Source organism: Phyllostomus hastatus, unplaced genomic scaffold (genome assembly GCF_019186645.2).
Source record: "Phyllostomus hastatus isolate PE091 unplaced genomic scaffold, TTU_PhHast_1.1 phas_contig_209, whole genome shotgun sequence".
Lineage (NCBI taxonomy): Eukaryota > Metazoa > Chordata > Mammalia > Chiroptera > Phyllostomidae > Phyllostomus > Phyllostomus hastatus.
Window position 1 is genome coordinate 6,453,915 of NW_025333735.1, and position 26,918 is coordinate 6,480,832.

At 32.5% G+C, this 26,918-nt stretch overlaps 1 protein-coding gene across 1 annotated transcript in view; it reads right to left on the reverse strand.

The window, feature by feature from the left end:
• The window catches only part of ADGRL2 (adhesion G protein-coupled receptor L2), a 264,537-nt gene that overhangs the window by 205,892 nt on the left and 31,727 nt on the right, over window positions 1–26,918 (reverse strand). Inside the window, exon 2 of the mRNA XM_045835271.1 lies at window positions 8,284–8,325. The gene's annotated coding sequence lies outside the window, so the exon portion shown is untranslated. The remainder of the gene's footprint in view (window positions 1–8,283; window positions 8,326–26,918) is intronic.

The following is a 26,918-nucleotide window of genomic DNA, read 5'->3' on the forward strand; positions in this document are numbered from 1 at the left end:
GCTGAAAGAATTGAGGAACTTGAGCCTGAAAGTTGTTGTATTTGATATATTAGAATAATATAAACATAATAATTTTAATTACTATTCAGCATTTACTATTTGCTAGCAAGGTGTTAAACATTTTACATTAATTAATGCTAGCCACAACTGCAAGAAGTGTGTTGTAGTTACAGATTAGAAAATTGAGGCTGAAAGAGATTAAGAATCATGTCCAAGGCAGTGAAAGCCGGCAAGTGATAATGCTTGACTTCGAACTCAGGTCTGTTTGTCTTCAGTGCCTGCCCTCATATCCTCTATAGCAGATTTCCCTCACTGGAAGGAAACAAATTATGTTATTTCTGTGTTTATGGCTTACAGTTGTGATGATAAATTATATAAAATAATAGTGAATCAAAACTATTTAAAGTAAAAACTATTTAAAGTCTAGAAATAGATGCATAAAATTTTTAAGTGGTTACCTTGAGTACTGGGAATGTGGCTATTTTCTTCTTTTATTTACTTTTTCAATTTTTGAAATCTTCCTTGCTAAGACTTAATAAAAGTCTCATCTATATATTTTTAATTAAAAAACTATGTGCAAGAAGGATCAGCTTTATTGCAAATGGCCCCAAAAAAGCTGAAATAAGATGCTCGCAAAGTACAATGGGCATATTTCCATTTAAAAACAGAACCACTTATAGTCATAATTTTTCAAATATATAATATTTTGATAGAAGAAATAGTGGGCTTGCTGTTCCTAGAGGTGCTGAGTTTGGAAACGCTAACTTTTTTTTGTTCTATGTGGTCAAAATTATAATCTGAAGACTCCACAATGTTAGAAAGATAAGCCAGGAAATAATAACCCAAGGACTAGGTGACTGGTTAGTATATTACTTCAAACTAAGCCCTTTCAGTCTGCTCAAGAGGACTTATTTTATAAGTACTTTTAGTAAAATATTTGTGTAATGAATACATGCATGTATACGTTTAGAACAGGCAAAGGAGACCATGGATAATATTTAGTGTTTGTAACAGCCTTTTTACAAAGTATGCATGGGTAGCGAAGACTGTACTGAAAGAGGTCATACTCATTTGTTTATTCAAGTCTCAGGGTCCTCCTGGCAGTTACCTTTGAGCACAGAATAAGTGGTCCCTGAAGGAAGTATCATTTGGGCAAGACCTCTACTCACACACTCTACCTCTCTGCCTCCATCCCAGGCCTGTGGAAGCAACCCCCACCCCGTCCCCGGCTTTTTTTTTTTAACTGGGAGTTCTATTGACTAACCTGAAACTGCAAAAAACCAAAACAAAACAGGAATTATGTCATCATTTAATCTTCCTATATTATATAATGCTTGAATCTATAGGCACAAAACAAATATGTATTGAATCTATCAGTTTGGCAAGTTTTTCTTTCCTTACCTAAGTATGGTCAGAACAAGTGCCTTTGATTTTAAGTATGGACTAATAGCAGAGTTCATCTCTAAGGACTGCCATTATTTGGCATTTTTAGAGTTATTTTTCCTATCTGTGAGTAAACACAAAGACCCATTGCTTCAGCCTTGAAGCCTTTTGTATTTAAGGCAAGAAGAGCAGTATGATTTTTCTTTTCAGCATATAAAGTTGTCAATTTTTGCCAAATGATAAGTACATAAATTGCTTTTATGGTATTTTTGTATTTTCTCAGAGGACAGACATATTGTAACATAAAATAGACATAGACCTTCAACAAGAAAATTCTTGAAATACATTGTTACTGTAAAAAGAATCACCATTTTACTTCAAAAGAGTGTAATTGGATTTATTATTCACTGAGCACTGCAGTAATGGAAGGCAGAGTAGCAAAGAGTGGACAAACGGCTGAAGTAAGAAGTTTTGGTTAAACTGTCACATGATTGTCAATAAAAAGATGGCCAAATAAAAGTAACAGGTATCCATTATTCATAAGATCAACTTAGGAACACATTAAAAATACCAGTTTCTAGCCCACATGCCTGTAGATTCTTATTCAACAGATATAGCCTGGGGCCTGAAAATCTGTAATTTAAAAAATGTCACCGAAAGTTCTGATGCACAGCCAGGTACAGGAACCGTGGACTATATGCTGGGGATAAAGAGAGACTACAGAGCAGAGTTTGTTGTCAACAATTTCACAATCAAGTGGCATGACTGTGAATACTTGATTTAGATGATGAAAGCTGTTGGTTACTGATCTGTTTGAAGCAAGAAAAGCAAAGCCTAAACTAAGGTAGTAAAAGTGGGAACAGAGAGTGAAGCAGTATAGTTGAAAGACATTGGCTGTCTTTCAAGATATGGCTGGACTTGATGGACAGGGTTGTTTGCTCTGAGGATTCTCTCCCTGGCTTATAGATAATGGTCTCCACCCAGTATCTTTACATGGTCTTCCTCTGTGTGTGTCTATTCTAATCTCTTCTTTTTCTTCTTTTAATTTTTCAATTATAGTTTATATTCAATATTATTTTGTATTAGTTTCAAGTTGTCCTAGTCTCTTCTTGTAAGGAGCTGAGTCATATTGGATTAGGGCTCACCCCAATGACCTCATTTAACCTTAATAACTTCTTTGTACACTAACTGCAACTAGTCATATTCTGAGGTCTGGGGCTTTGGACTTCAAGACATGTATTTTGGGGGGATGCAACTCGGCCTATAAAATCTAACTGTAAAATAAATTAAAATGGACCAGCCAGATCCTTAACATAGCATAAAAGGCTCCATAATTGTTAGGTTCTTCCCTTGAATTGCAGTCTCTTCCTCGTTTAAGGTTATGCAAAATCTTAAGTAGAAAGTAGCTGGAAAATATTATTACCTCCAGAACTGCTTCTTGTAAGAATAACAGAAGTTAATTGTCCAAATACTGTTAGTTCTAAACCTCGTCATAAGAAATAATCTAAGGTAATCCATTTTACTTTGACCTGCCTCAGGAATAAATAAATCAGGAGGGAGAGGTAGATTGTGGTCAAGGCAGGGCTTCGGAAGAACTCACCCAGAGACCCTTTCCAATCCCCTTCCACTGTGATGAAAAAGGTATTAACGTTATTATTCATCCAATGTGTTCTATAACTATGGGCATGCAGGGAAACCATCTCAAAATGGAATTTTCTTTATAAAAGTGTACTTCTCAAGACTGTTTTGGTTGCAAGTTACAGAAACCACTCAAATACGCAAAGGCAATTTACTGGTTCATGGACCCCCTAGAAAGTTTAATAACTAGAATTAAGTCTCAGAATCAGCCTTCCTTGGGATCCATCAGCCAATATATTCTCACTTTGCCTGAGATTGTGTTCCATAATTCCAGTTTTAAAGATTTTATTCACTTTTAGAGAGAGGGGAATGGAGGGAGAAAAAAGGGAGAAAAGCACTGATGAGCAGAGAAACATCAATCTATTGATTCTGGTGTGCCCCCAACTAGGGACCTGGCCTGCCACCCAGGCATCTGCCTTGATTGGGAATGGAATGGGTGACCTTTCAGTTCACAGGCCAGAGCTCAATCTGCTGAGCCACACCAGCCAGGGCCGTAATTCCAGGTTTAAAATGACCGGGACAGATTATGATAGAAACTATAAGGAGTTTTTATTTCACATTCACAAAATGGATAAAAAATACTCAAAGTATCTGACAATATTAAGTGCTAACAAGAATGCAGCACTATTGGAAAATTTATCTATACACTTCTGGGAAGGGTATAAAATTGATGCTGTGTGCAACAGTTAGGAATTATCTAATAAACTAGAGCAGTTTCTCAACATTGCACGACTGACATTTTAGTTCAGATAATCCTTTGTTGTGGGGGCTGTCCTCTGTCTTATAGGATGCTTAGAGCCTCCCTGGCCTCTACTTACAAGAAACCAGTAACATTCCCCAAATTATGAAACCAAAAATGTTTCCACATATTTACAAGTATTCTCTGGGAGCAAAATCATTCTGGATTAAGAGCCGCTTGCCCTAGAGAAATTTGTATATGTATCCACTTATACATGTTTAAAATGTTCATAGCAGCATGCTGTATAATGTGTAAAATCCTAAAACAAAAACACTAGAAGCAACCCAAATATCCATCAGTATTGAAGAAGACAAATTATGGTATAGAATGGAATACTATAAAACAGTATAAATTAATGAATTATTTTTATGTGTTTCAAATGGTTGAAACTTAGGAACTTAATTTTGAACAGAAAAGTGCCAAATACATATATTTGTATTTACATATAAGTGCAAACATGTAAACCAAAGAATAGTATTTTTAGGGAATTCAAATACATGATATGAAATTACAAGGACAAGAAAGGGATAGAGAAAATTTAGAATCATGTTTAGTTTTGATTAAAGAGGGTTAAGGAATTTTAGAAGGGCATACAGAGAGCTTGAAAGATCACAGGGGAATCAGATATGTATGATTTGTTATTTCTTATTATGTATTAGCAATTTCATTTTTAGCTATTAAATACTAAAAAAATTTTTCATTTAAAAATGGGAAACAAGTATTTTAACTTTATAAAATATGTAAAACAATTCTGGCATGGCACACCAGAAATTTATTTCATCATTTTAATTTGTATATTTGAACTGATATAAAACAGTAATAAATCAGTTCAGAAGCCACCTTTGGACATTGCTCAGTTTGGAGGTTAAAACAAAATCAATTAACCATTCATCAAGAAAGACATCCTGTCTTCAAAGCAATGGCTACTAACAGAACACATATTCAACTAACTGCTTTCAAAGCAGGGCTTTATATTTATTTTATTTTATTTTTTATTTTATTTTAATGGGATAATCTAGTGTCACTAATCAGTGCATGGAGTGAACTCCCTCTTGTAAAAAGCCCATCAATTGTTTTTTGCTAATTAAAATGAATATTATTCTTGTGAAATGAACCAAAAAGTTTGTTTGAAAATGGAAATCCCAAAAGAGATCTATAATCTTCAAGAACAAATGCATGCAATTTTAATTGAAGGAAAAGGAGAGCACTGTTTTTATCTTTGCTTTATTCAAACTTTTAAAAGTAATCAATTTGTTGGGCAATTAATTATGCTGCAATATTATTATCATCTGACCTAAAAATTGGCATTGGGTATGTTGGAAAATATTGTGGAATTTTAAAAGTAAATGGCAAAATGACTGTAGGCTACAGTTAACTTCAATATGGAATTTTTGTCATTAGTGAACTAAGTATACACATTTTTGTTAATGTTTTCAGAATTAAAGTATGTTTTGTTGTTGATTGACTAGATACTGTGACTGTTCACAGAAATATGCTTTCAATCTTTGCTTATTAAATACAGCCAGGATTGGGAATAGAAGGAAAGATCTATTCTGTTGAAATACAGATTAATTACATTGAGAAATTAGCTTCATTTAAGTAGTTGGCATTTATTATTAATCTATTTTAAAAACTTGGTAATGCTGAAAACTTAACTGCTTTAAAGTTCAGCTTTAACAGATATATGCCATCAAAATGTATATCTACATTTCAATTCAGTTTACTTAGTAATTCAGAACTTAGGATGTGTGCTAAAATTTGCACATTTACAAATAAAAATAAAAAGTTTGAACAAGCAGATGTTTTATTTATCCAATAATTTGTTATATTGTCCTTGTTCTTGGTTATGGAGAGGAGGTCCATTTTGTTTATTTTTTTAAAAAATGTCACAATATGTTACTTGTACTAAAGATGCTATAGAGTAGATACAAAAAATAAAATTATGAATTTTGATTGTCCCATGTATCAGATTAGCACCTTGGCAACATAAAATCCCTTTTAGTTGATGAACTAGACAATCAGACAACTAAGTAGTTGTGGAAATGAGGTTTTGGGAAGCAATACTGTGAATTGTATGAGATACTCCACTTTTATTATAATGGTACACGTTCTCTCGTTTGTGTTCAGTACTATCAGATATAGAAAGGTGCCTCTCCCTGCCCCTGGTTTCTTCTAAAGTTGTCAGCTTGTTTCCAGATAAAGTTGCTGTACCCATGAGATATAAATACAATTTATACTTTTATGGTAAATTTTCACCCTATAATTTGTTACTCTTTTAAATCTTTTAAAAATTTTTAAAAGATTCTATTATTTATATTTTAGAGAGAGGGAAAGGGAAGGAGAAAGAGAGGGAGAGAAATATCAATATGTGGTTGCCTCTTGTGTGCCCCCTAATGGGGATCTGGCCCTCAACCCAGGCATGTGCCCTGACTGGCAATCAAACTGACGACCCTTTGGTTCTCAACCTGCACTCAATCCACTGAGCCACACCAGCCAGAGCTGGAGAAGAAATCTTTAATCTCAGAAATATTCTATTGATTGCACTATTTATGTTTACTATTAACTTTTTGGTTTATTAATATTACCTAATGACTTGTTAACATTATTTTAGGCTAAAAGCAATTATTGTGCTAACATTTCTTTATACTTAGCTAGTTGTCCACTGTCTTTTAATTTCTTTTGAAGTCTTTTAATTTCTTTTTGATTCTTAAAATAATTCTGTACATCACAGTTACAGAGATGATAATTGGTTATAGATGAATAAATAATACAGTAGAATTTAGATTAAAGTTTTGTTATTATTAAGTAGTTTAATCTACTAATTTAAAATATGGGTTTATTTTAAAAGTTTTACTTTCATGTTTTTGGCTATTTTTAGCTAGACCTTTTTGTTCTTCTGAAAAAAGTTCATAAAATAACAAAATTACAGATCTTTTTATTTTAGTTTTTAAATTTTTTCACATGTATGCCTGAAAATTATGCAGTACTTTCACAGAGGAGTAAAATTAATTAAAGCAATAACTTTAGCTTTACTTTAAATCTTTCATTTTTTAAATTCAATTAATTTTTATTTTATAGTTTTAGTTTCTTCTGGGATTAGAATTTTTTTAAAAAGTGTAAAAGGTCATTTTAATTATGAAATTGGTACAAAGATCTATTTCCATAATTTTGTTTATACCCGTATGTGGCCATGGATAACATGCACTTTTCAAATTTTTGAGGTAAAATAAAGATACACATCATACGTGGGTAGTACCTGAAATACCTTGTGTCTATTCGTGTGTTTGGTAATTATTTGTTACATAAAATTTCTTGTACCATAATATGTTAAAAAATAAATGCTAAGATTTCTTTATAATACAAAAAATAAAGATCTAAGTATAAATAAATAAAAAATTAAAACAAAAGATTTTTTCCTAAAATTTTGGGCCAAAAACAAGGATGCACATTATATTTGGCAAAATATAGTATGTAGTTCATTAATAATAAATATACTGTTCCAAATAGCCTATTACTCAAAAAAAATGCTTTTGTTTTGATTAGAAGACTAATACATACTTAGTATAGGACATTCATAGGGAATAAGGAATTAAGACTATTAAACTACCCATATTCCTACTGTTCCTAACCCTTCAATATGATTCCCGTACTCTCTCCCCTCAATACACAAGCACATATACAAATAACATTGTAATATCTGTATTTGGTGCCCTGCTTTTTCACTTAACATAGCACTTTTGATGATTGGATTACTTCAAAGTGACTTATTTTCCTATAGTGAGAAATTCCTTTTTTATATATAGAATATCTCTTAAGAACCACTGGCAGTTGGGGGGCCTTCATGGAGCACTTACTGAGCAGTATCATTTTGCATTGACTTTTTCCACTCAATAAGATTAATTTTTATTGTTATTTGAATTGTAAATACATGATGGTTAAAAACCAAAATTAAATATTACCTTTGTAAGTCACAAAGCAGAAAGGCAACAAAATTGTGTATTTACGCAAAATCATACAGTAGCTAACTTGCTTAGAAGTTATGATATATGTTCTTAAGTTCACATATGCTGCAAAGTCCTGGTCAAATATAAATTACAATCAGTTTTTATGTAACAGTAAAAATTCCAAAAGATTCTTGTTTACTCACTCACTCTCAATATGTATCACAGGCATGGTTTTTCTTTCTGCTCATAGAATGTAAACCACATTTATTTCTATATCTGTGTATATTTTAAAATAAATTATCCCAGACAACAAAATGTTGAATATATTATGTCCAACTGCAATCCACCAGTGAAAGCAAAACCTTATATTCCCTCTGAAGAACCTCTAGCATACTTATTGAGAATTTTGAATTATAGAATTTGAATGCAGCATCTATTTATTTTAAGAGTATAAGCTACCTTATAATTATCAGATCACTCAACACATATAACAGTGATACTCCACTTCTATTATAACAATTCACTTCTTTTCTCATTTGTGTTCAGTACTATCAAATATAGAAAGAGCTCTTTACTTACCATTCTGGAAAGGATGAAATTTATCATTGTGCCATAAATACCCTGGAAAGCAAGGAAAATATTATTTATTATACCTCCATCCACAGGAATTCTAACTGCCAAATGTAATGCATCAGCAGTAAAACAAAAATGAAGTAAATCTATTGCAGAAAACACAAATTAGTGATCTAAGAAGATATGAATGTGTATTACATGACTTTGAAAAGAGCTACTTTAGAATTAAGCTATTTTTGTGATAACTACTTTGAAAGTCAATAATAAAACATGTTATTCTCCATAAAACAGATATTATAGGATGCAGAAAATATTGTCAATAGCTTTTTTTCCTTCTCCCCTTTAGCTCTGTTGGGTTTTATATTGATACACATGGACAGCTGGGTAGTATGTAAAACTCTAAGTGGAAATTGAGGGGCAGTCTATTTAGTACATCCATTTATATGTAAGTTAATTTCCTGTTTAGAATCTTGAACTAAAAATCTGATGCAAAAGTTGAGAAACAAAATTAGGGGTCTGAGCTCCTACTTTTCCACAATAAATAAGTGATAATAAATAAACATTCATTTTTCTTATTATTTTCTGTTTATTATAAACAAAGTTTTAATTGTATCACATGAGAATTAAAACAGAATTGTATTTTTAAATGGTACTTGTTATTGACTTTATTGTTTTTTAAATTTTAAATCAGTATTTTATTTTCATAACTAATAATTAGTATGAAATAAGCTTAATAGTTCTGATATAAACATGTCAAGATTAAGAAAATATGTTTTTCTTTTACATTGATAGTTAATGATTTTAAATAATTGTCATTTTCTGTTTCTTTATTTTTAAGTATGATAAACTTATTTTAGGGGAAAACATACTGAGTTTATCTCCCTCTGACAAAATTAGATGATAGTGAAGGAAATTTAATAGGTAACATACACAGAGAAGGAATTTGCCTGAATTTTTTGGTGATGACACTTCAGATCCTTCAACATTATTTTCATGTGAGGTATTTTGAATAAAAATTATAATGTGTTAATGTAATTTGAAATCATTATTTCCAAGAAACATAATATTTTTGCAAATAAAAACTAGTGAAAATTTCATACTACAAATATTGATATTCACAAATTTACTGACTTTTTGCTGGAGAATAAAATCAGTATTTAAGTGTATACTACTTAAGATTTTCATAAAAAGAATATCTTATTTTTCAGATATTTTACTCTTGAAACCCTTGAATAGTAAATATGGAAGTCTGAAGTTCTGTAATATTTTAGGAATTCTCCCCACAAGCATAGTTTCTTTTACAGAAACTATTTTTTATAGTTAATCATAAACATTAATTTATTTAAACTTTTATATTTATTGATTTTTAAATGAAAGATTCTTAATGGTAAAAAGTTAAACTTAGAAATACTTTATTGGATGTGGTTTCTATTCCTAAATAATTATTAATACAACATTTGATATTACAACTCTTATTTATAATTTCTAAATGGCTAAAAAAAAATCAAAATATTTTTAAGCACCAGCTCCTGAAGAGGGCAGCACGTTCTAGATGTTATCGAATTCCAAGTTCAGACATGACAGCTTTGGCTTTAATACACTTTTTTCTTAAGAACCAGAGGGAAAAAAATGGATATTTTTTTATAGATGTCTACTCCCATGATACAATAAACCAGCAGAAATTCTAGGCAGCTGCAGACCAAGGTCAAAACTGTATTTGATTATTAAAAGAGAACACTCAAATTAGGCACCTAAAGCAATGTATTTAGAAAGGATACAACAAAATATTAGTAAGAAGACTTTCCATGAGGTATGTGTTTTATCTTAATACTGTAGATAACTTTTTCTATTGGCAGTGCGCTGTTAAAACTATTAAAGGGGTTAGATTTAATTATCTCACTTCTTGCACATTTCATCTCAATCGCTATGGCAACATTCAGTTGCCTCAGCAGCAATGTACACTTTAATCAGATATTTCCTTCTCATTTCTTTATGAGCCAAAACTGTGTAGTCAAATTTACAAGCAAGTTCTGATGTATATGATAAAGCTTCTTACAATTTAATGGGCAAGTTGCCTCCACCCACACATACAAATATTTTCAGAGAGGCTTGTATTTATTGGACAAGTATTAGACTTGGTAAGAATATGTCTTTAGACTTTCCTACTTCATTTTTTTCTTTAGCTATTCCTGCCACCTTTCCTCTATCAGGTTTTTTTTTCCAATTCAAACACACCCCAACAAATCACAACTATGGGTCATCTGACCTCAATAGGCAAGCCAAGGAGTAAGGGAAGAAACAACCTCCAACATTCAAACTCAACCCTCAACAAGCCTACTGAATTATTTACCTTTTGTCTGAATACACATCAAAGAGGCTTTTTCTATTTCTGGAAAGCAGCAAGAGAAAGAAGGATAATAAGTGAAGACGGGGCAAAACCTGATATAGGAAGATGACTATAGCATATTTAACTTAAATGGAGGACCAAGTATGAAGATAATTCAGTGAAGCCTCAGTAATACCATTTTAATGAGAAGTAAAGTCATGATGGATTAAATTGTTGATGTCACTTGGGTGAATATTAGCCATGTCCATTGTTGGACAAGTGATCACATTAGCATTTTTCAAAAGACTAGGGGAAATTGTGTGGGTATATACAAAATATTTAGTGTCTTTGAGTCTGATTTCAAGTGTTCGAATTACATTTTCAAAAATGCCTGCAGTTTGTAAATAATAACTATATTTTAATTAACCCTATGTAATAAAAAAATTTAAATCATAATTAAGAAGCAGTAATTTGAGGTCTTCCTAACAATTTCTGTGGCTGCTAAAATATGTATTTAGATAGTAAACATTTTATCCTCAAGTGTGTAGTTCTCTGTTGAAAATCTTTACACCAGTGGCCAACTGTAATAGTTAGCATATTTTTTCAGTCACCATTTGGTAGTGTCTAATAAAGTTTTCACTAATGTAGGCAGTTTAAAAGATGCTTTCTATAGTTGAGTCTACCAGTATAATGTTTTAATAAGCAATTTCTAGGTTGCATCTTATGTATCACAGATGACTAAATAGAGTATTCAATCAAAATTCAACCAAACATAAATTGAAGTAAACATAAAAATGATTATTTAAAATGCAGGTGTTATGTACTTTTTTAAGTCTAATCCAGCCTAGGAGTAGCAGATTATGTTCAAAATATGGTTATTGAAAAGCTAATTTCTCATTCATTATGAAGTTTGAAAGCCCTAGAGCTTTAAGAGTATTCTTATATAAAGATGACAGCAGTGTTTTAGAAAACTAAGACAAATGGTAGAAGTCCGGAGAGGTGGATTCCAGCTGCGTATGAAGAAAAGCTCCAAACAATTCAAAGTGTGTCAACAATGCCACAAGGTATGAAGCAGCAAGCTCTTTGGCTAGGCTTATTCCATGAACTGTTTGCATATGAACTCTCTATTTTCTGTTGCTTTGGTACTAGGTTATAGAAAATATAGTAGAACCACCCCACAAATTTAGATCTGAGAGTTAAGATGAGTCACTTCTTAATGAATATTTCAAGTACCACTGTTTTATGTCAGTATAGAAATCTAGCCATGATCTGCAAACAACATATTCAGCAGCAAGTTTGCAAATCCTACTCAGGAGACTTGTCTAAATGAGAAAACCAAATAGTTCTTAGTGAAGAGTTGTCTAAAACCTCCAAGGAAACATGTAAATTGGTCCTAACTGGCATTCTTTCAAGGGCTCAGTAGATGCCAGGGAATGACTAGAGGAGAAGAATGGGTTCCCCTTTCTGCCTTGACTTAACTCTTCTACCTGGAAGTGGAGTGCTGCCAGACAGTGCCGGCACCTCTGTGAGATTGGTGCTCTGGAAGAAAGGAAGATTTTGGCACTATCCTTAAACTCTATTTTCACTTAAGAAATAGTAATTACTCAATTAAGTGTCCAGATTTTTTCCTCTGTACCCACAGAAATTAAAAGTTGAAGAGAAAATTGTACATCATGTGGGAATGCTCCTCTTCAGCAAGAGTGTTGAGTAAGATAAAGTTGTAACTAATTAGAAGACTCTATATATGTGAGGGAATTGCTGATTCTTGAGTCAAACTAATGTGCACTTTTTGTGTGTCACAAGATTCCCTAGAGTTCTGGTTTATGTTAGAAATAGTATTTTTACTTTGTTTGGTTTTGACATTTTCTTCTGTGATTTCACTCTTGAATCACATTGAAGGAGCCAAGGGAAGGTTTTGCATAACATGGAACCTTAATGTCCTCCAATGCTGCTGGGAGCATTAGATCTTTTGAAGAATGCGTATCTACCAGAAGCATCTGTTTCTATATAAATAATTGATGGCTGGTTTTGCAATAACAGGAAAAGCTAACTTTTACTCTCCAAGAATATGGCATATGAAATACTTTGTTAATGATTTTATCTCTCCTGCCCCTCCTGGTCAGATCTTTTCATTAACTTACATTGTTTAAAATTCCACCTGCTGAGATTTTGCTGGCAAATGGTCTTGAAACTTGTTTCCAAAATGCTCACCCACAAATGCTTTTACTAGCCAATTCCATTTGGTTGGCTGTGTTCCAGCAAAGTATCTGGTGAACACAAACATTAGCTAGAGAGAAACAGAAACTTCCATGGCACCCTGGAGAAACTATTTGACCCAAAAGATACTACTGGTAAACTAAACTGTCACTGCAAATTCATGAACCTTTCCTTATGTCACAGATAGCGGCAGAAGCAGGAAAGGACTGCATTTGTGCAATGGTTGTTCCATGTGTGTAAACCTAGTCACCAGCTTGGGATCAAAGATTGTCTTCAATCAACAAGTATTTATTTAGTGCCTACCATGTCTAAACTGAAAGAATCAGAAAAGGGAAAATAAGAGCTATTTGAAAATTCTGGTATTTGTTGAATGAATGAAGAATATTGTTATTCTATAAAAACACTATGTGATTGTGAAATTGACATGAAACAATCAAAGCACACTCTTGTGTTTGTCTCCTATCAGTTGAAATGTTTAATCTATTTCATGCCACAAAAAGTTATATTTTAATATCACTTCCTGTATTTAAGTAGTGTGAACAACAGCAACAACAACAAAGCACAAATCATGAATCTTTATCCAATGTGGTCCTGCAGCCTACATCTATCCATTTGCACTTCTTGACTGTGGAACTTCAGGTATTTTACTGAGCCATTATTGCCCTAATTGTGACCTTAATGAGGTCAGGGAAACTCTGCATTTTTGTTTGCATTCTGGCCAATGCAACAAAGCTGGATAAATAATTGTAAACATTCAGAAAATGATTATTCAATGAATCATGAATGAATAATAAGTGAGAATAAAATAGTGATCCCAATGCAAGAAGTATTCGGCAAAGTTAGCGTGGCTTGAAATGGTCCAAGTTTGTTGGAAGCTATGGGACTTAACAAGGGAAAGGAAAAACAGTGTATGTCTAGTGGAGTTAAGAAAATGAGCAAAGGAATTGTTTTGGATGCAAACATATTAATGAAAGAGTTTAGTTTTTCTTGATGGGACTATAGGTTGTGTTAGAGGTTAGTGATTTTATTTGCTTTACATTAATGGATGTTGTAGAAGAGTGTTTCTCAAACTTCAATTTGCATACCTGGGGATCTTGTTAAACAGCAGACTCTAGTAGGTTTGGATTGAGTGATGAGATTTTCTATTTCTAACAAATTCCAAGATGATGTTGGTGCTGGTATGATACTTTGAATTGCAAGACTATAGCATCCTTAAAGTTACACAGGACCATTTGGCTTTGATACAGCAGGCTTTTGAGAACAACTTTATGTTCTCAGGTGTATATAGATGATGAAAACTGCATTCAGGAATATTAGTGTGTCAACCTCATAGAAAGTATGCTAAAGAAGGGAGAATGTGGATATAGGAAAACCAACTGGGAGGCTGTCTTACACTTTATCTGAATATTTCACAGATTTGGTGCTCAATTACTTCTTGATTGATTAGTTTATGTAGACATGGTTAATTCAGAGGCATTTTCTCAGTGGAATAATTGTGGGTCCAGTGACTCTTTGAAAACAAGTCAAGTTTAGGTAAAACACATGGGGAATCCATGAATGTTCTTCCCCTCCTTTCCATCTGGAAAAACCATATTCATTCTTAAACAGACTTGAAATGTTAGTTCTTCTGTTCTTATCTTACTATAGAATTTTAATTATGACTTCAATGTATTTCTCAAAATCTGATCTTATTAGATCATAATGATTATAATAACAATAATTAGCAATAGTTGTCCAGCTAGTGTTTTCTTTGAGTATTTATTAGCAGTGCTGAGCAAATTGCTGTTTTATAATTAAATTCTTGTAACAATGTTGTGAGGAATACTGCTAAGATCATTTCCATTTTTATAGATAAAAAAAGATACTTGTATGCTTTAATGTGATGTCAGCTACATATAATAAATATGTTTATTCCAAGAGTGATCAGTCAACATATATTCTAAGAAGTTGCTGATTGCTTGATGTAGCTTCTGTTTTTGCTTTTTAGCTTGCTCTTTGTTCCTTGATCCCCCAAAAGTATAATAGTAGCTAAGAATTAGTGTTTCCTGTGTCCCAGGTACTATTTTAAGCAATTTACATGTGTTGTATCATTTAATGTTTATGTAATCCTATGATTTGGGAGTTATTACCCTTATTTTGCACATAAAGAAAACCATACACAAAGGGAATAAATAATTTGTCTAAATTTTCATAGGTATTGAGCAGAATTGTATTTTGAACTCACTGTAATGTGTTACTTATCTACCTTGTCCTTAGTAACATGGAACTCTGGGTGTTTTCTTAAGTGGGCACTATAAATTTCTTCAAGTCATAATATTTGTGAAAAGTTAACTTTCTAACAAATTAAGAAAGATTCTGTAAAGTTCATGAAGCCTTGTTATTTCTTGGACTCTGTCAGCACACCACATGCCTGACCTGCAGAAACTCCCTATGGGTTGGCAGAATTTAGATATGAGGCCAATTCTTTTAGATGAAAGGTCAGCAAATCTCAGATAACCTTGGCTCTCATATGCTTAACCTCTCTACTTATACTCCAAATCTTTCATACCACAACTCAATTTACTAAAAGAATAAAGAGTATTCCCCCAAATGGAAAGACATATTCAAAAGATAGTATCCTTTAAACTTTCTTTGCCTTTAGGAAAGACGGTCAACTTCTGTGATATTTTACTAGTTGTAGGAATAATAATGATGATCTTCCAGATATTAAGTGCCAGGTATAACAGAAATTATTTCTTGATTGACCAACTAGAGAACAAATACAAGTAAAATATTTAATTTATTCTACCACATGAGTTTAATATTCTAAATTATTAATATTTAAATTACACATTACCAAGTTTGATATAGCAATGTCATAATTTCTGAAATTACATACTTTCTTTTTTAACTATTTTATTATTTATTTACTCATAATTTTTTATCATTTTTCTGCTGTTGTCCTGATTTGTTTCCCCCTTTGCTCTCCTCCACTCATCCTACCTCCCTCCCCCACTGTCAATTCCCACACTGCTATCCATATCAGTGGGTCATCCATACATGTTCTTTGTCCCTTCCCCTTCTTTCCATCATTATCCCACTCCTCCCTCCCTTCTGGTCATTGTCAGTCTGTTCCATGTTTCCATTCCTGTGGTTCTATTTTGTTTGTTAGTTTATTTTGTAAGTGAGATTATATGGTATTTGTCTTTCAGCACCTGGCTTATTTCAGCTAGCATAATATTCTCAAGTTCCATCTATGCTGTTGCAAAAGGTAGGGGTTCTTTCTTTTTTTCTGCTGCATAGTATTCCATTGTATAAATGTGCCACAGTTTTTTTATCCATTCATTTACTGCTGGGCACTTAGGCTGTTTCTAGCACTTGGCTATTGTAAATACTGCTGCTATTAACATGATCGTATCAATCAATGCTGAAAAAGCATTTGATAAAATCCAGCACCCATTTATGATAAAAACATGCAGCAAAGTGGGAATTGAGGGAGCATATCTCAACATAATAAAATGCATATTTGAGAAACCTATAGCCAACATTATACTTAATGGGTAAAAACTAAAAGCGTCCCCCTTAAGATCAGGAACAAGACAAGGGTGTCTGCTTTCACCACATAGTACTGGAAATTCTAGCCATAGAAATTGGACAAGAAAAAGAAATAAAAGGCATCCAAATTTAAAAGGAGGAAGTAAAATTGTCATTATTTGCAGACAACATGATAGTATACATAGGAAACCCAATAGTCTCCACCGAAAACCTACTTGACCTAATTAATGATTTTGGCAAAATAGCAGGATACAAAGTCAATATTCAGAAATTGATGGCATATGTGTACATCAACAATAAAGTATCAGAAAGAGAAACTAGGGAAAATTCCCATTCATTATAGCAACAAGAAAATAAAGTACCTAGGAATGAATTTAACCATGGAGGTAAAAAACCTATACTGGGAAAACTATAGAACACTGAAGAAAGAAATTAAGAAAGATACAAATAAATGGAAGCATATATTGTGTTCATGAATTGGAAGAATTAACATCATTAAAATTTCCATACTATCCAAAGCAATCCATAGATTCAATGCAATTCCTCTGAAAATATCAATGGCATACTTCACAGATCTAGAACAAATATTTCAAAAATCTGTATGGAAACAAAAAAGACCCTGAACAGCCTCAGCAATCTTGAGGAAGAAACACAAAGTAGGAGGGATCACAATTTCCAATATTGAACTGTACAAGGCCACTGAAATCAAAACAGTCTGGTACTGGCATAAGGACAGACACACTGATCAATGAAATTACATACGTTCATATTTCATTTTAAAGAAAATTATCCAGTTTCCCTGAGTATATCAATATACTTTTGGGTAAATCCATCTTGATAGCACATTCAAGCCTCACTCCATGCATTTATTTGCTGTTCTAGTGTTAGCTGTGTCTGTGGCACACCAAGACATCTATAACATTAAATAGACTCAGTGATATCTGCAGCCAATTCTAGGATTCTCCTCATACATGACTATTCTTGCTGGAATTCACTTCAAGTTCATGCAGGCAAAAAACATTGTAATCTATTATTTGGCATGCTATTTGAAAATAATTTTATTATATTGATGTAAGTAAATATAAAATGTTACCTGTGCACATACCAATTTTGCCAGCTTTTTGTCCTTAGGGAAATATCATAATTTTCTGTTTTGATAATATTCATTGATATTTTAATACCTATTGTAGCTATTTGGCTCCTTCTTATAAAATTACATAAAAATGTCTTTGATATAAAACAAAAAAACAGAAAACCACCACTACAACCATAGTACAAAGCCTCTGAGAAGTCTTGTTTTCATTGCAATGCCCATGAAATATAGTTACTCTTTTTCATTATTATTCCACTTAATTTTTAAAGGGGGGTTGGGGAGACACCTCTGCATTCTATACCACAGATTGTATTATAAAAATGTACTAAATATAAGAGTTTTAAAAAATAAATTAACCTGAAAACTATTTTAGTATTATGACAAAATTTTATGGAAGATATTTAATTGAAAATTTAAAATTATTTTCTTAGTTTGAAACAATTTTAAGTCACAAAAATATTGCAACTACAGTAAGAATGATATTTTTCATGAATTATTTGAGTGTAATTTTCTAACATCATGACCCATTACTCCTGAATACTTTAAAATAACTTTCTTATAAACAAGGAAATTTTTCTTTATAGCTGAAATACAGCAATAAAAGTCAGAAAATTGAACATCACTACCAGATAATCTTCAGACTGCATGCAAATTTTGCTACTTGTCTCAATAATGTTCTTTATGGCAAAAGGATCTAATTTAGAATCAAGCATTGGATTAAGTTATTATGTCTCTTTAATTTCTTTCAATCTGAAAGATTTCCTCAGTTTTCCCATGATTTTCATGTATTTGACATTTTTGAAGATTACAAATTAGTTCTTTTTAATATGTTATTTGTGTTAGATTTGTTCTCCTCACTCATTATTAGATTCATGTTGTCTCTCTTTGGCAGGAAAATACAATGATTCAGTATTCATCCCAATGCACCCTCTCTGTTGGCACATTACTTGGTATGTTAATATTAATCTCGCGATCACTGTAACATTATCCTTTTATTCCCCTTATTATAAGTATATTGTATAGAAGTACATTAATGTTCAACTTATTTCTTAATTTATGTCAATATGGACTCATGAATATCCATTTTATTCAGTGGCTTATAATTTATTCTTACCATTATTCACTCTAATGTTCAAACAGTCTCAGATATGGCCAGTGTACTCCCCCTTTACATGACTTTTTCTTTCTTTGACACAGCCCTGGCATTGTTTGAGTACTTTCATACTTTTGGTACAATAAGATATTCTAGGCTCATTTTGTATTTCATGCCTCAGCTCTGGAATCAGCTATTTCCCCAAGGAGTTCTAGGGATGTTTTGTTGAGAATAGTATTTAGAAACCAAAATCTGGGAGGCAAGTGTGTCCATTGTTTGGGGGTGTGTCATTCTTCTCAGGATCTGGAACCAATGAAATATATGTATGAAAAAATTAATCTGTCCATCTATGTCTATCTATCTGTTTATCTATCTATCTATCTATCTATCTATCTATCTGATCAGGAGTTCACACTGATTTTTATGCCCAACCAATTCCACAGAATTCACTGTAGTTCATCTCTTTTTATATTTGTAACTATTTTCTCCAAAAATGAAAACCTTGTCTTCCAATTATCTTTAATATGTTTACTTATTCAAGACCTGACTGGTGTGACTCAGGTTGATAGGCACAGCCCTGCAAAGCCCAAAGTTGCCTGTTCGATTTGTAGTAAGGGCATGTGGCCTGGGTTTGGAATTCGGTCCCTGGTCCAAGTGCATATGAGAAGCAGCTAATAGATGTTTCACTCACACATTAATGTTGCTCTCCCTCTCTCCCTCCCTTCCCCTCTCTCTAAAAATAAATAAATAAAATCTTTTAAAAAATACGTTTACTTATTTGATCAACCTCCTTGTATAAACCAATATCCTATGGCTGCTAAACATGCTAGCCTCTCCACACAGGTGTCCTTCTCACCCTCTTTGAATTTCCACCCTGCTCTTTGGGCAGAGAAGTCTTCCCATCCCACAGCCCTCATGGAAGCCTCCTTACTTGTTCCCACGTAACAGGTTTAAGACTAAATTGTTCAGGGAAGAAAGGGAAGGAAAAAAATAAATAGGATGGAAAAAAGGAAGATAAAAAAGAAGAAAAGAATGAGAAGAATTTGAGATATTTTAAAAGTAGCTTACTTGTCTGCTGGGTGGATTCTAATGCTATTCCTACATATTTAATTGAAAATTTCTTTTTATTTGAGAAACTAAAACAAAATAATAAGTCTATTTTAACTAACTAGACTTCACATATTTGACAAATATTTATTGAGTGCATACTTTATTCTGTATAGTAAATTTTAGTAAAAACCCAATTAACTACAGTTCACAATTAATCAATATATTTTACTTACTTGCTTTTCAGGGAAATTGGCCAATTATAAGAAATCACATCCAAATTGAAGATTTATGCAAAACAGTGTCAGTCATAAAGCCTGTATGAGTTTTGCCATAACTCCCATGACTTAAATAATATACTGTAAGAAATGGTATTCAGAATTATGGCCCTAAAAAAGAATGTGAAACTCAGTTACAATAGAAATATTGCCAAGCTCACTTCAGACATTTTAGATATCATTTCAACAAATATAATTTTATTCAGTTAGTTATAAAATTATATTCCCCAAACAATTTCCAGTTTATTTATTTAACAAATACTTAAGAAACTTCTGTATGTGTCAGGTATTATTTAAGAAAATAAAAGCCTATCGAATTTCTTTTTCTGATGGAATTTACCATTTAGTGAGGGGGAGACAAAGACAATAAATAAGCAATATGTGGTATGCCAGGTTATTATAAGCATTTATAAGAAAAATAAATAAAGGTGATATAATAAGAGTGTGAACAAGTAAGGGTGATGGTAGGTGAGCTGTCTTAGACAGTTTGTTTAGTTTTTTTCTTGTCATCTGGTTGTCGTTTGTCCAGTAAGATTCTCTTTCTCAGGATGAGAAATATACCATTCTCATATTCGTTTTCTGTTTTTCTTTAGTGTATTTGGGTCAAGTTAATAACACTTAGCTGCATCTAAATCATTTTGTAAAGACTGGAAAGATATCAATTGAGATGACAAATTGGGTGACAAATTGATATGACAAAGAAGGGGAAAAAAGTTAGTTGGGAAAGCAGTTTCAGTGGATTTTTAAATTAAAAAAAGAAACTTTCTTATATTGCTAGAATTTTGTACATGAATTAAATTATCTTCATAATTTTTAAATGTTTTTATTTAAAAATATTTTTATAGTAGCTGAATTCTACTTCAAACACTATGCTGATGAAGCTCATGTGTCCTTGAGCAAGAATGAATGGAAAGTGAAATGATTGAGATAGAACCTATAAATCAAGCTATTATTCATTAGCCATTTTGCAGATAAATGTTTCACTAACTCCACAAATGGTGACTCTATTTTAATGATTTAAATTGTGGATATGGTCCAAAGTCCTCTATTATTCTCAAGCAAAATTTAGTATTTTATTCCTTAGCTCAATGGATATGTGTCTACTCCAATGATATCATTATAAATTTAAAGAATTGATATTATCAGTTAAAAGGAAAGAAAGAGTATGAAAGTAGTTAAATTCTAAGATAGATTAGTAAACATTTCAATAGCGTCTATCTCACAAAAAGTATTGGACAAGGAATATTGAGGCCTGGCTGTAACTCTTCCTAGCTCTTGTTATATAACTTTTGGCAAAGCACTCCTACTTTCTTAATCTCCGGTCTTTGGTAAAATGAAGATGATGTGCGTTTGTGTCCAAAGTCACCATTTAAAATCAAGATCCTAAAATTAAGCAAAAAACCCAATAAAATAATCTGTTAGCTTCATGTATTTCTAAATACATATTTTCTCTTTGCTACATACACATATACAGTATTAAAGGACACATTATTTTTCAGTCAAATAAGAAAATATGTTATATATTAAATTATTAAAGTCTTTTTCACTAAATTACTGTATGGTTCTTTCAATTCTTTTAAAAATGTTATCCTTGCAAATGATTACTTTTGAGAAAAAAATAAGGGTGGGAGAAAATGAAAAGATCATTTTATGGAAATAATCCTAGTAATTCTACATTATTTCTTAAATAAATAATATTTAAAGTACAAATTTAAATTAGTTTGCTCATTATTACAGAGAATAGCCAAAATAACCATTATACTTTAAAATTACTAGAAAAATCCAATAATATGTTTTAATAACTATAACATATCTTGACTTTTGCATAGTACATCTATTCAACTAGAGAATACTTCACACAATAACATATCATTTCTCTAGTTCATCCTCAATGGCATTTTATAAAGTATAGATTAACAGTTTTAAAATAACTTGTTTCCTTCACCCATTTTGCCTTCTTAGTATTTAGCACCTTATGCTTTCAAATTTAATAAATTATTTCTTCCTAATGTATATAATTTAGTATACATGTTATACACATATTCACAAAGGCATACTGTCCACCTACAATTGGTATTTAGAAATCAAAATCAAGATGAAAAACTCCCCACAAAATAGTCAAAATATACAACAAATATCCCTAAACTTCATTTTATCACTGTGTATTATATTATTATATAATGAATTGCATTTTCCTTTGTCTTTAACCAAGCAGTACCTGAACCCATTAAAAGATTTCCTCTGACATACTGACATGCTTTTATACCCCTCTCTGCATTGATGAACATAGCAGTCCTCTTTCTTTTGGTCTCTGGCCATTTTACAAGGTAAACAATGTCACACAAGTGTTTATTAAAACTTCAACTACAAAACTAGCCAAGCACCCTATAGATGGCAAATTTGCAGGGGAGGGAAAAACATCTCAGATTGTTTAGAAGTTCCCTGATGAAATATACAAGCCCTGGTAGCCTAGAAACTACAGGACAAAGGGTGTACTGCAGGGGTATTTGATGCCTAAGGAGAATCATTGTTGTTCCCATCTTACAATTGAGAAAGCCAATGCTTAAGAAAGGATAAATGACTTTTCTAAAATACAAAGCTCCTGCCACTCAGGGAGATAGATCAAGAGAGATACATGTGCTTTAAATACAATGCATTTGCTTCATAAGTTTCCTTCTTGTTTTTTCTGATTCTATAGGTTACAGTGTAAGGCAGATTAAAGAATTGAAAACTTTTATTTTACAGTAAGCTAAAATTTGAGCCTAAACTACAGTATATAAGAAATGTCTATCTTGTATAATTATAGATTATAAATAAAAATTATTAAACAAAAATGAGAAAAAAGAAAGCTATGTGCTTATGCACTTGGTAAATTTTACATTGCTAAAAAAAAGTTAAACTATTTTTTGTTAGTATTGTGAAGTGTTCTCTTCCTAGCCTCACAGTGTCTTTCATCCCCACTAATCAAGGATTACCGGGAAATGATGCCTCTAGTTATCAGGAAAAACACTTTCATATTTATTGTCTTCTGAAATGCTTCCTCTTCATCCCTGGCTAAATGATTAAAGTACTGGAGTACTTCGTTTGTTCTTAAATTATTTTCTATGCTGTCTTTGGAATAAATGAGGTGCAAGAGCTACTGGGGATAACTTTTAAAAATTCAGAAATCATTACCACCTCTCAAATCTCATACAAAAAAGAAAAACAAAAGCACCTTCAACTATAATTTAATGAGATTTAATTTGAGCTGGAACCAGAGATACTTGATAATGAATATACAGCAGAAGAAAGAGGTACCTAAATAGCAATATCTGGTTGTTCTGTTTCTCTTTTTTTGCTCTATTTGTACCAACGTCTCAGACACTGGCTTGTAATAAGCTATCTACTTTGAGACATTATTTTTGAGTGGCATTTGGCATGCTGCAATAAGGCCAGGAGAGACCATCTTCAGCTCTGGAGTAGAGAACGCAAAGAACTTTCTTATTTCTTCAGGATGTGTTGCCTTTTCAATGAGGTACTTAAATGTAGCTATTGGTTTCTTTGTAAAAATTTCACCTACAATAGTTACATTTTATCTTCATGGTTCTCCTGGACTGAGAGGGAATAGTGGTTACCAGTGCGTGGCTCAGGCAGGACTCAACCAGCATTTGAAATCTCTGCCACTTAACCACATGTGTGACTGAGCAAGCTGTTTCTCATTCAGAAGTGGGGATCCCATTAGTTCCTATCTGACACAATTTAGAAGCATTTAAAATGGGGTAATGTAAATAGCATTTAGAACATGCCAAACCTGCTCATCTGTATTTTAATGGATATTGATTTCTCACAAAATTATGAACATATCTTAATTTAAGATTTAGAAACACAAGTGTTTTCATGTGTTCATTAATGGCATAAACATCCTTCAGGTTAATTTCCTTAAGAACTGATTCATCACATCCCTTACATTGATTGTATTCCCACTTTATTTCCTAAATATATCCTTAACTTCCTACTTCCTCACATGTAATGTATCATCTCAGTATTCCCAGAATAAGTACACTTTATCACCACTTACATCTACCCATGTCTTTTCCTTTCCCTCAATGTTGTCATGCATTTCATTGTTTTCCATATCACTTACTGATAACTACTATATTACCAAAATAGACATCAGTTGCTAACAGAGCAGCTTGCTGGGCACTTTTCAAAACACAGAGAAATTCTGCCCGAAAATTAAAGCTGACAAACTAGAGGCACATACAAATACAAATTAACATCTACACTACTACATGTATAGGGTTCCCACAACAAAAAATTTGCATGTAGGTATTACACAAGGAACAGGAAAATTTATGCTAGGAGAAAAAAGAGGAATGTGAATTATAAGTCACAGTAGGTTAATAGAAGACTGTTAGCTCTGATTTTCACATTTTCTTATAGAACCTTTTAATTACTGCATTTCTAATGCACTTACATTTGCCAGTAGTTCTCTTTTTTATTCTTCTAATAATAGTTCCTAAGGTACATCCTATAAATTACCCCTTTCCTTTTCCTCTCCCTCTTCTCTTTAAACAATTCTGAGAAAGAAAGGAGGGGGGAAGCAAACTGTAATTTTAAGTAACTCCTTTGGATTAGTTCATGTTCTCCTTTAAAAAAAAAATCTCTAACCGTCATTAGCACTGTGCTTTCCTGCCCCCATTCTTACACATGCCAATTTATCAGCGGTGGCCATTGCATCTGGCTGCCTTTTCTCTATTAAGGCACCAACTCTAGACAAACAAGCTCTCTCCATTCATTCCCAACATTCTTTACTTCTTTAACTTGTTCTAATTCCAGGTTTCCTCTAAGGACCCTCAATTTCAAAACCCTTCATTAGGCTGGCCAAAAGTACTTCAATCTTTCTGTTTCCTTGTACTCTGTAAAAGGCTAGCTTTCTTCCCAAACTTATTTGTTCAGCATTGTCTCTTAACTTCCTTACCACTTACATCACTTTTTTTTGGAAGGATAGCCACCCCCCCCCTCCCCTTTTTAAAGTCTCTAATTCTTGTCCCTGTTTTCTTTAAGTGTTTCTGGAAATTTCACCTCTGGATTAAGTAGAAGAGATATGTTACTACTGAACTTTCCAAACAATTTAAAAGATGACTGTAGGTTCTACATTTGGCAATAAATCACAATTCAGATATCCTGGGGAAGACAATTATTTGGGGACAGAGGGAAAATTTTGGTAAAAGTGACAACATGGCAAATAATTAGATATAGGAAGATTTTTTTCTGGTAAAGATAGAGACACTCATTCATCTATTCATTCATTCATGTCATAAATTTCCTTGATCCCTCTCTATGCTGAAGACTGGAATGATAATAACAAGCCTAATTGCAAACAAGTTCCTTTTGGGGAACGTTCATTTCTGGAGTAAGTTATTTTTTGTTGCATTCTTCACTTCCATTATTCACTTGATGCCATTTAAAAGTGAAGGTACAAATAAGACATCAAATGCTTGATTTCAAGTGTTGAATGCAATGCTGTCGCCCTAAAAACCCTCAACCAGAGTAGTTCAATATATGATAATAAAGGCATTGACTTGAAAAGTGAAATGTTTTCATCTCTCTTTTCTGCTTTTCCACTAGTAGAAGAAAAGTCCAAGGATTTGACAATATGAAGAAAAGTGAATTAGCCATGTGTTGGATAACAAAACTTTATTGAGTAAAGGTGTTCGTGACTCCTAAGGGAACTACATTTAAATAACTAATTATGTTTCATATGTTTGTGCAGATTTGGTTTACAACATTTTTTATACTCAACAAATTAGGCGGGTAACATATTATTCTCAGTTTAAAAGAAAAAATAAGGAACACAGGTAATAGGCAAAAGGAGGACTAAAGCTAAAACGTAGATTTTCCACATTCTGGCTCCATTTTTCTTTTCTCATTGTAACACATACTTCTCCCTTTTAAAAATGCGCTTGCTAGTGTAAACCCACAACAGCAAAACTTCAGTCTTTTGTCATGCAAATAGTAAAATATACACCAACCACATTCACAGTTAGCTTATGTTTTATATATTTCCTGAATAATAAGATATTTCAAAACAAATTAAATTTTATCAAAATCCTTGGCAATGTTTGCACTTTCCTTTTTGTGTTCAATTTTTGGGTAAAATTTTAATATGTATAGTTTATATTACAGTAGGAAAAAGCATGTCTACTTATATATCAGAGTGAAGTGAATTTTGAAGTTCTGGAGCAAGACTTTGACGTCAAAGGCATTCAGATAATCACTACACCAATTACATTAGCTTCATTGAATGTTGAAGTCCTGTTGGTCAGAAATATTTAAAAGTTGTGTTCATTTGACTTCTCTACTTAGAAAAATATTGCTGCTTAGGGGAATTTAGTCAGTGAGTATTAGTATGTTAGGTTTTAGAGAAAAAGAGGACAGGTTTGTATAAAATTCACATGTACCTTTAAATTTTAAGTGCAAATATTCCAAGTCTTGTAAGAAGTAAAGGTGATACTCAATTAAATGTAATTGAATCATCTAATTATGTTGTTTTGTATATAATTACTACTATGTGAAAGTTGATCTCAGGGTATAGATCTTGAAATGTAAAGACCGTATCTATCTGAACTAAGCTTCAGTATCTCAGTGGTGAGCACTCAAGATGCTAAAATACACTGCCCCAAATGTCTGTCTTCTGAAAAGTAAGACTACTCCAAATTTCAAGGAAAGCATAAAATTGTTTTTGTATGCTTTCCTTTTCCTTATAATATACCCCCTTTTTAAAAATCACTGGTTCTTTGTTTCCTTCCCATTTCTGATATCTATTTTGGCCTCACTCTTCAACTTCATTTCACTCTGATTTTTTTTTACCCTTACTCTGTAACCTGTCACTTTTCTTAGAATTTCCTTGTCTTGTCTTCACCTGAGATTAGCCTCCAGCCTGTAATGTACAAAAGGGGTATAGGACCATTCAGTGTGCTGCAAACAGAACACTCCAGTTCAGAGAATATACTTTCTTCCATATGAAGCCCTTCTTTCTGCGGTAATAGAAACCTTTAACCATGCCTTTTC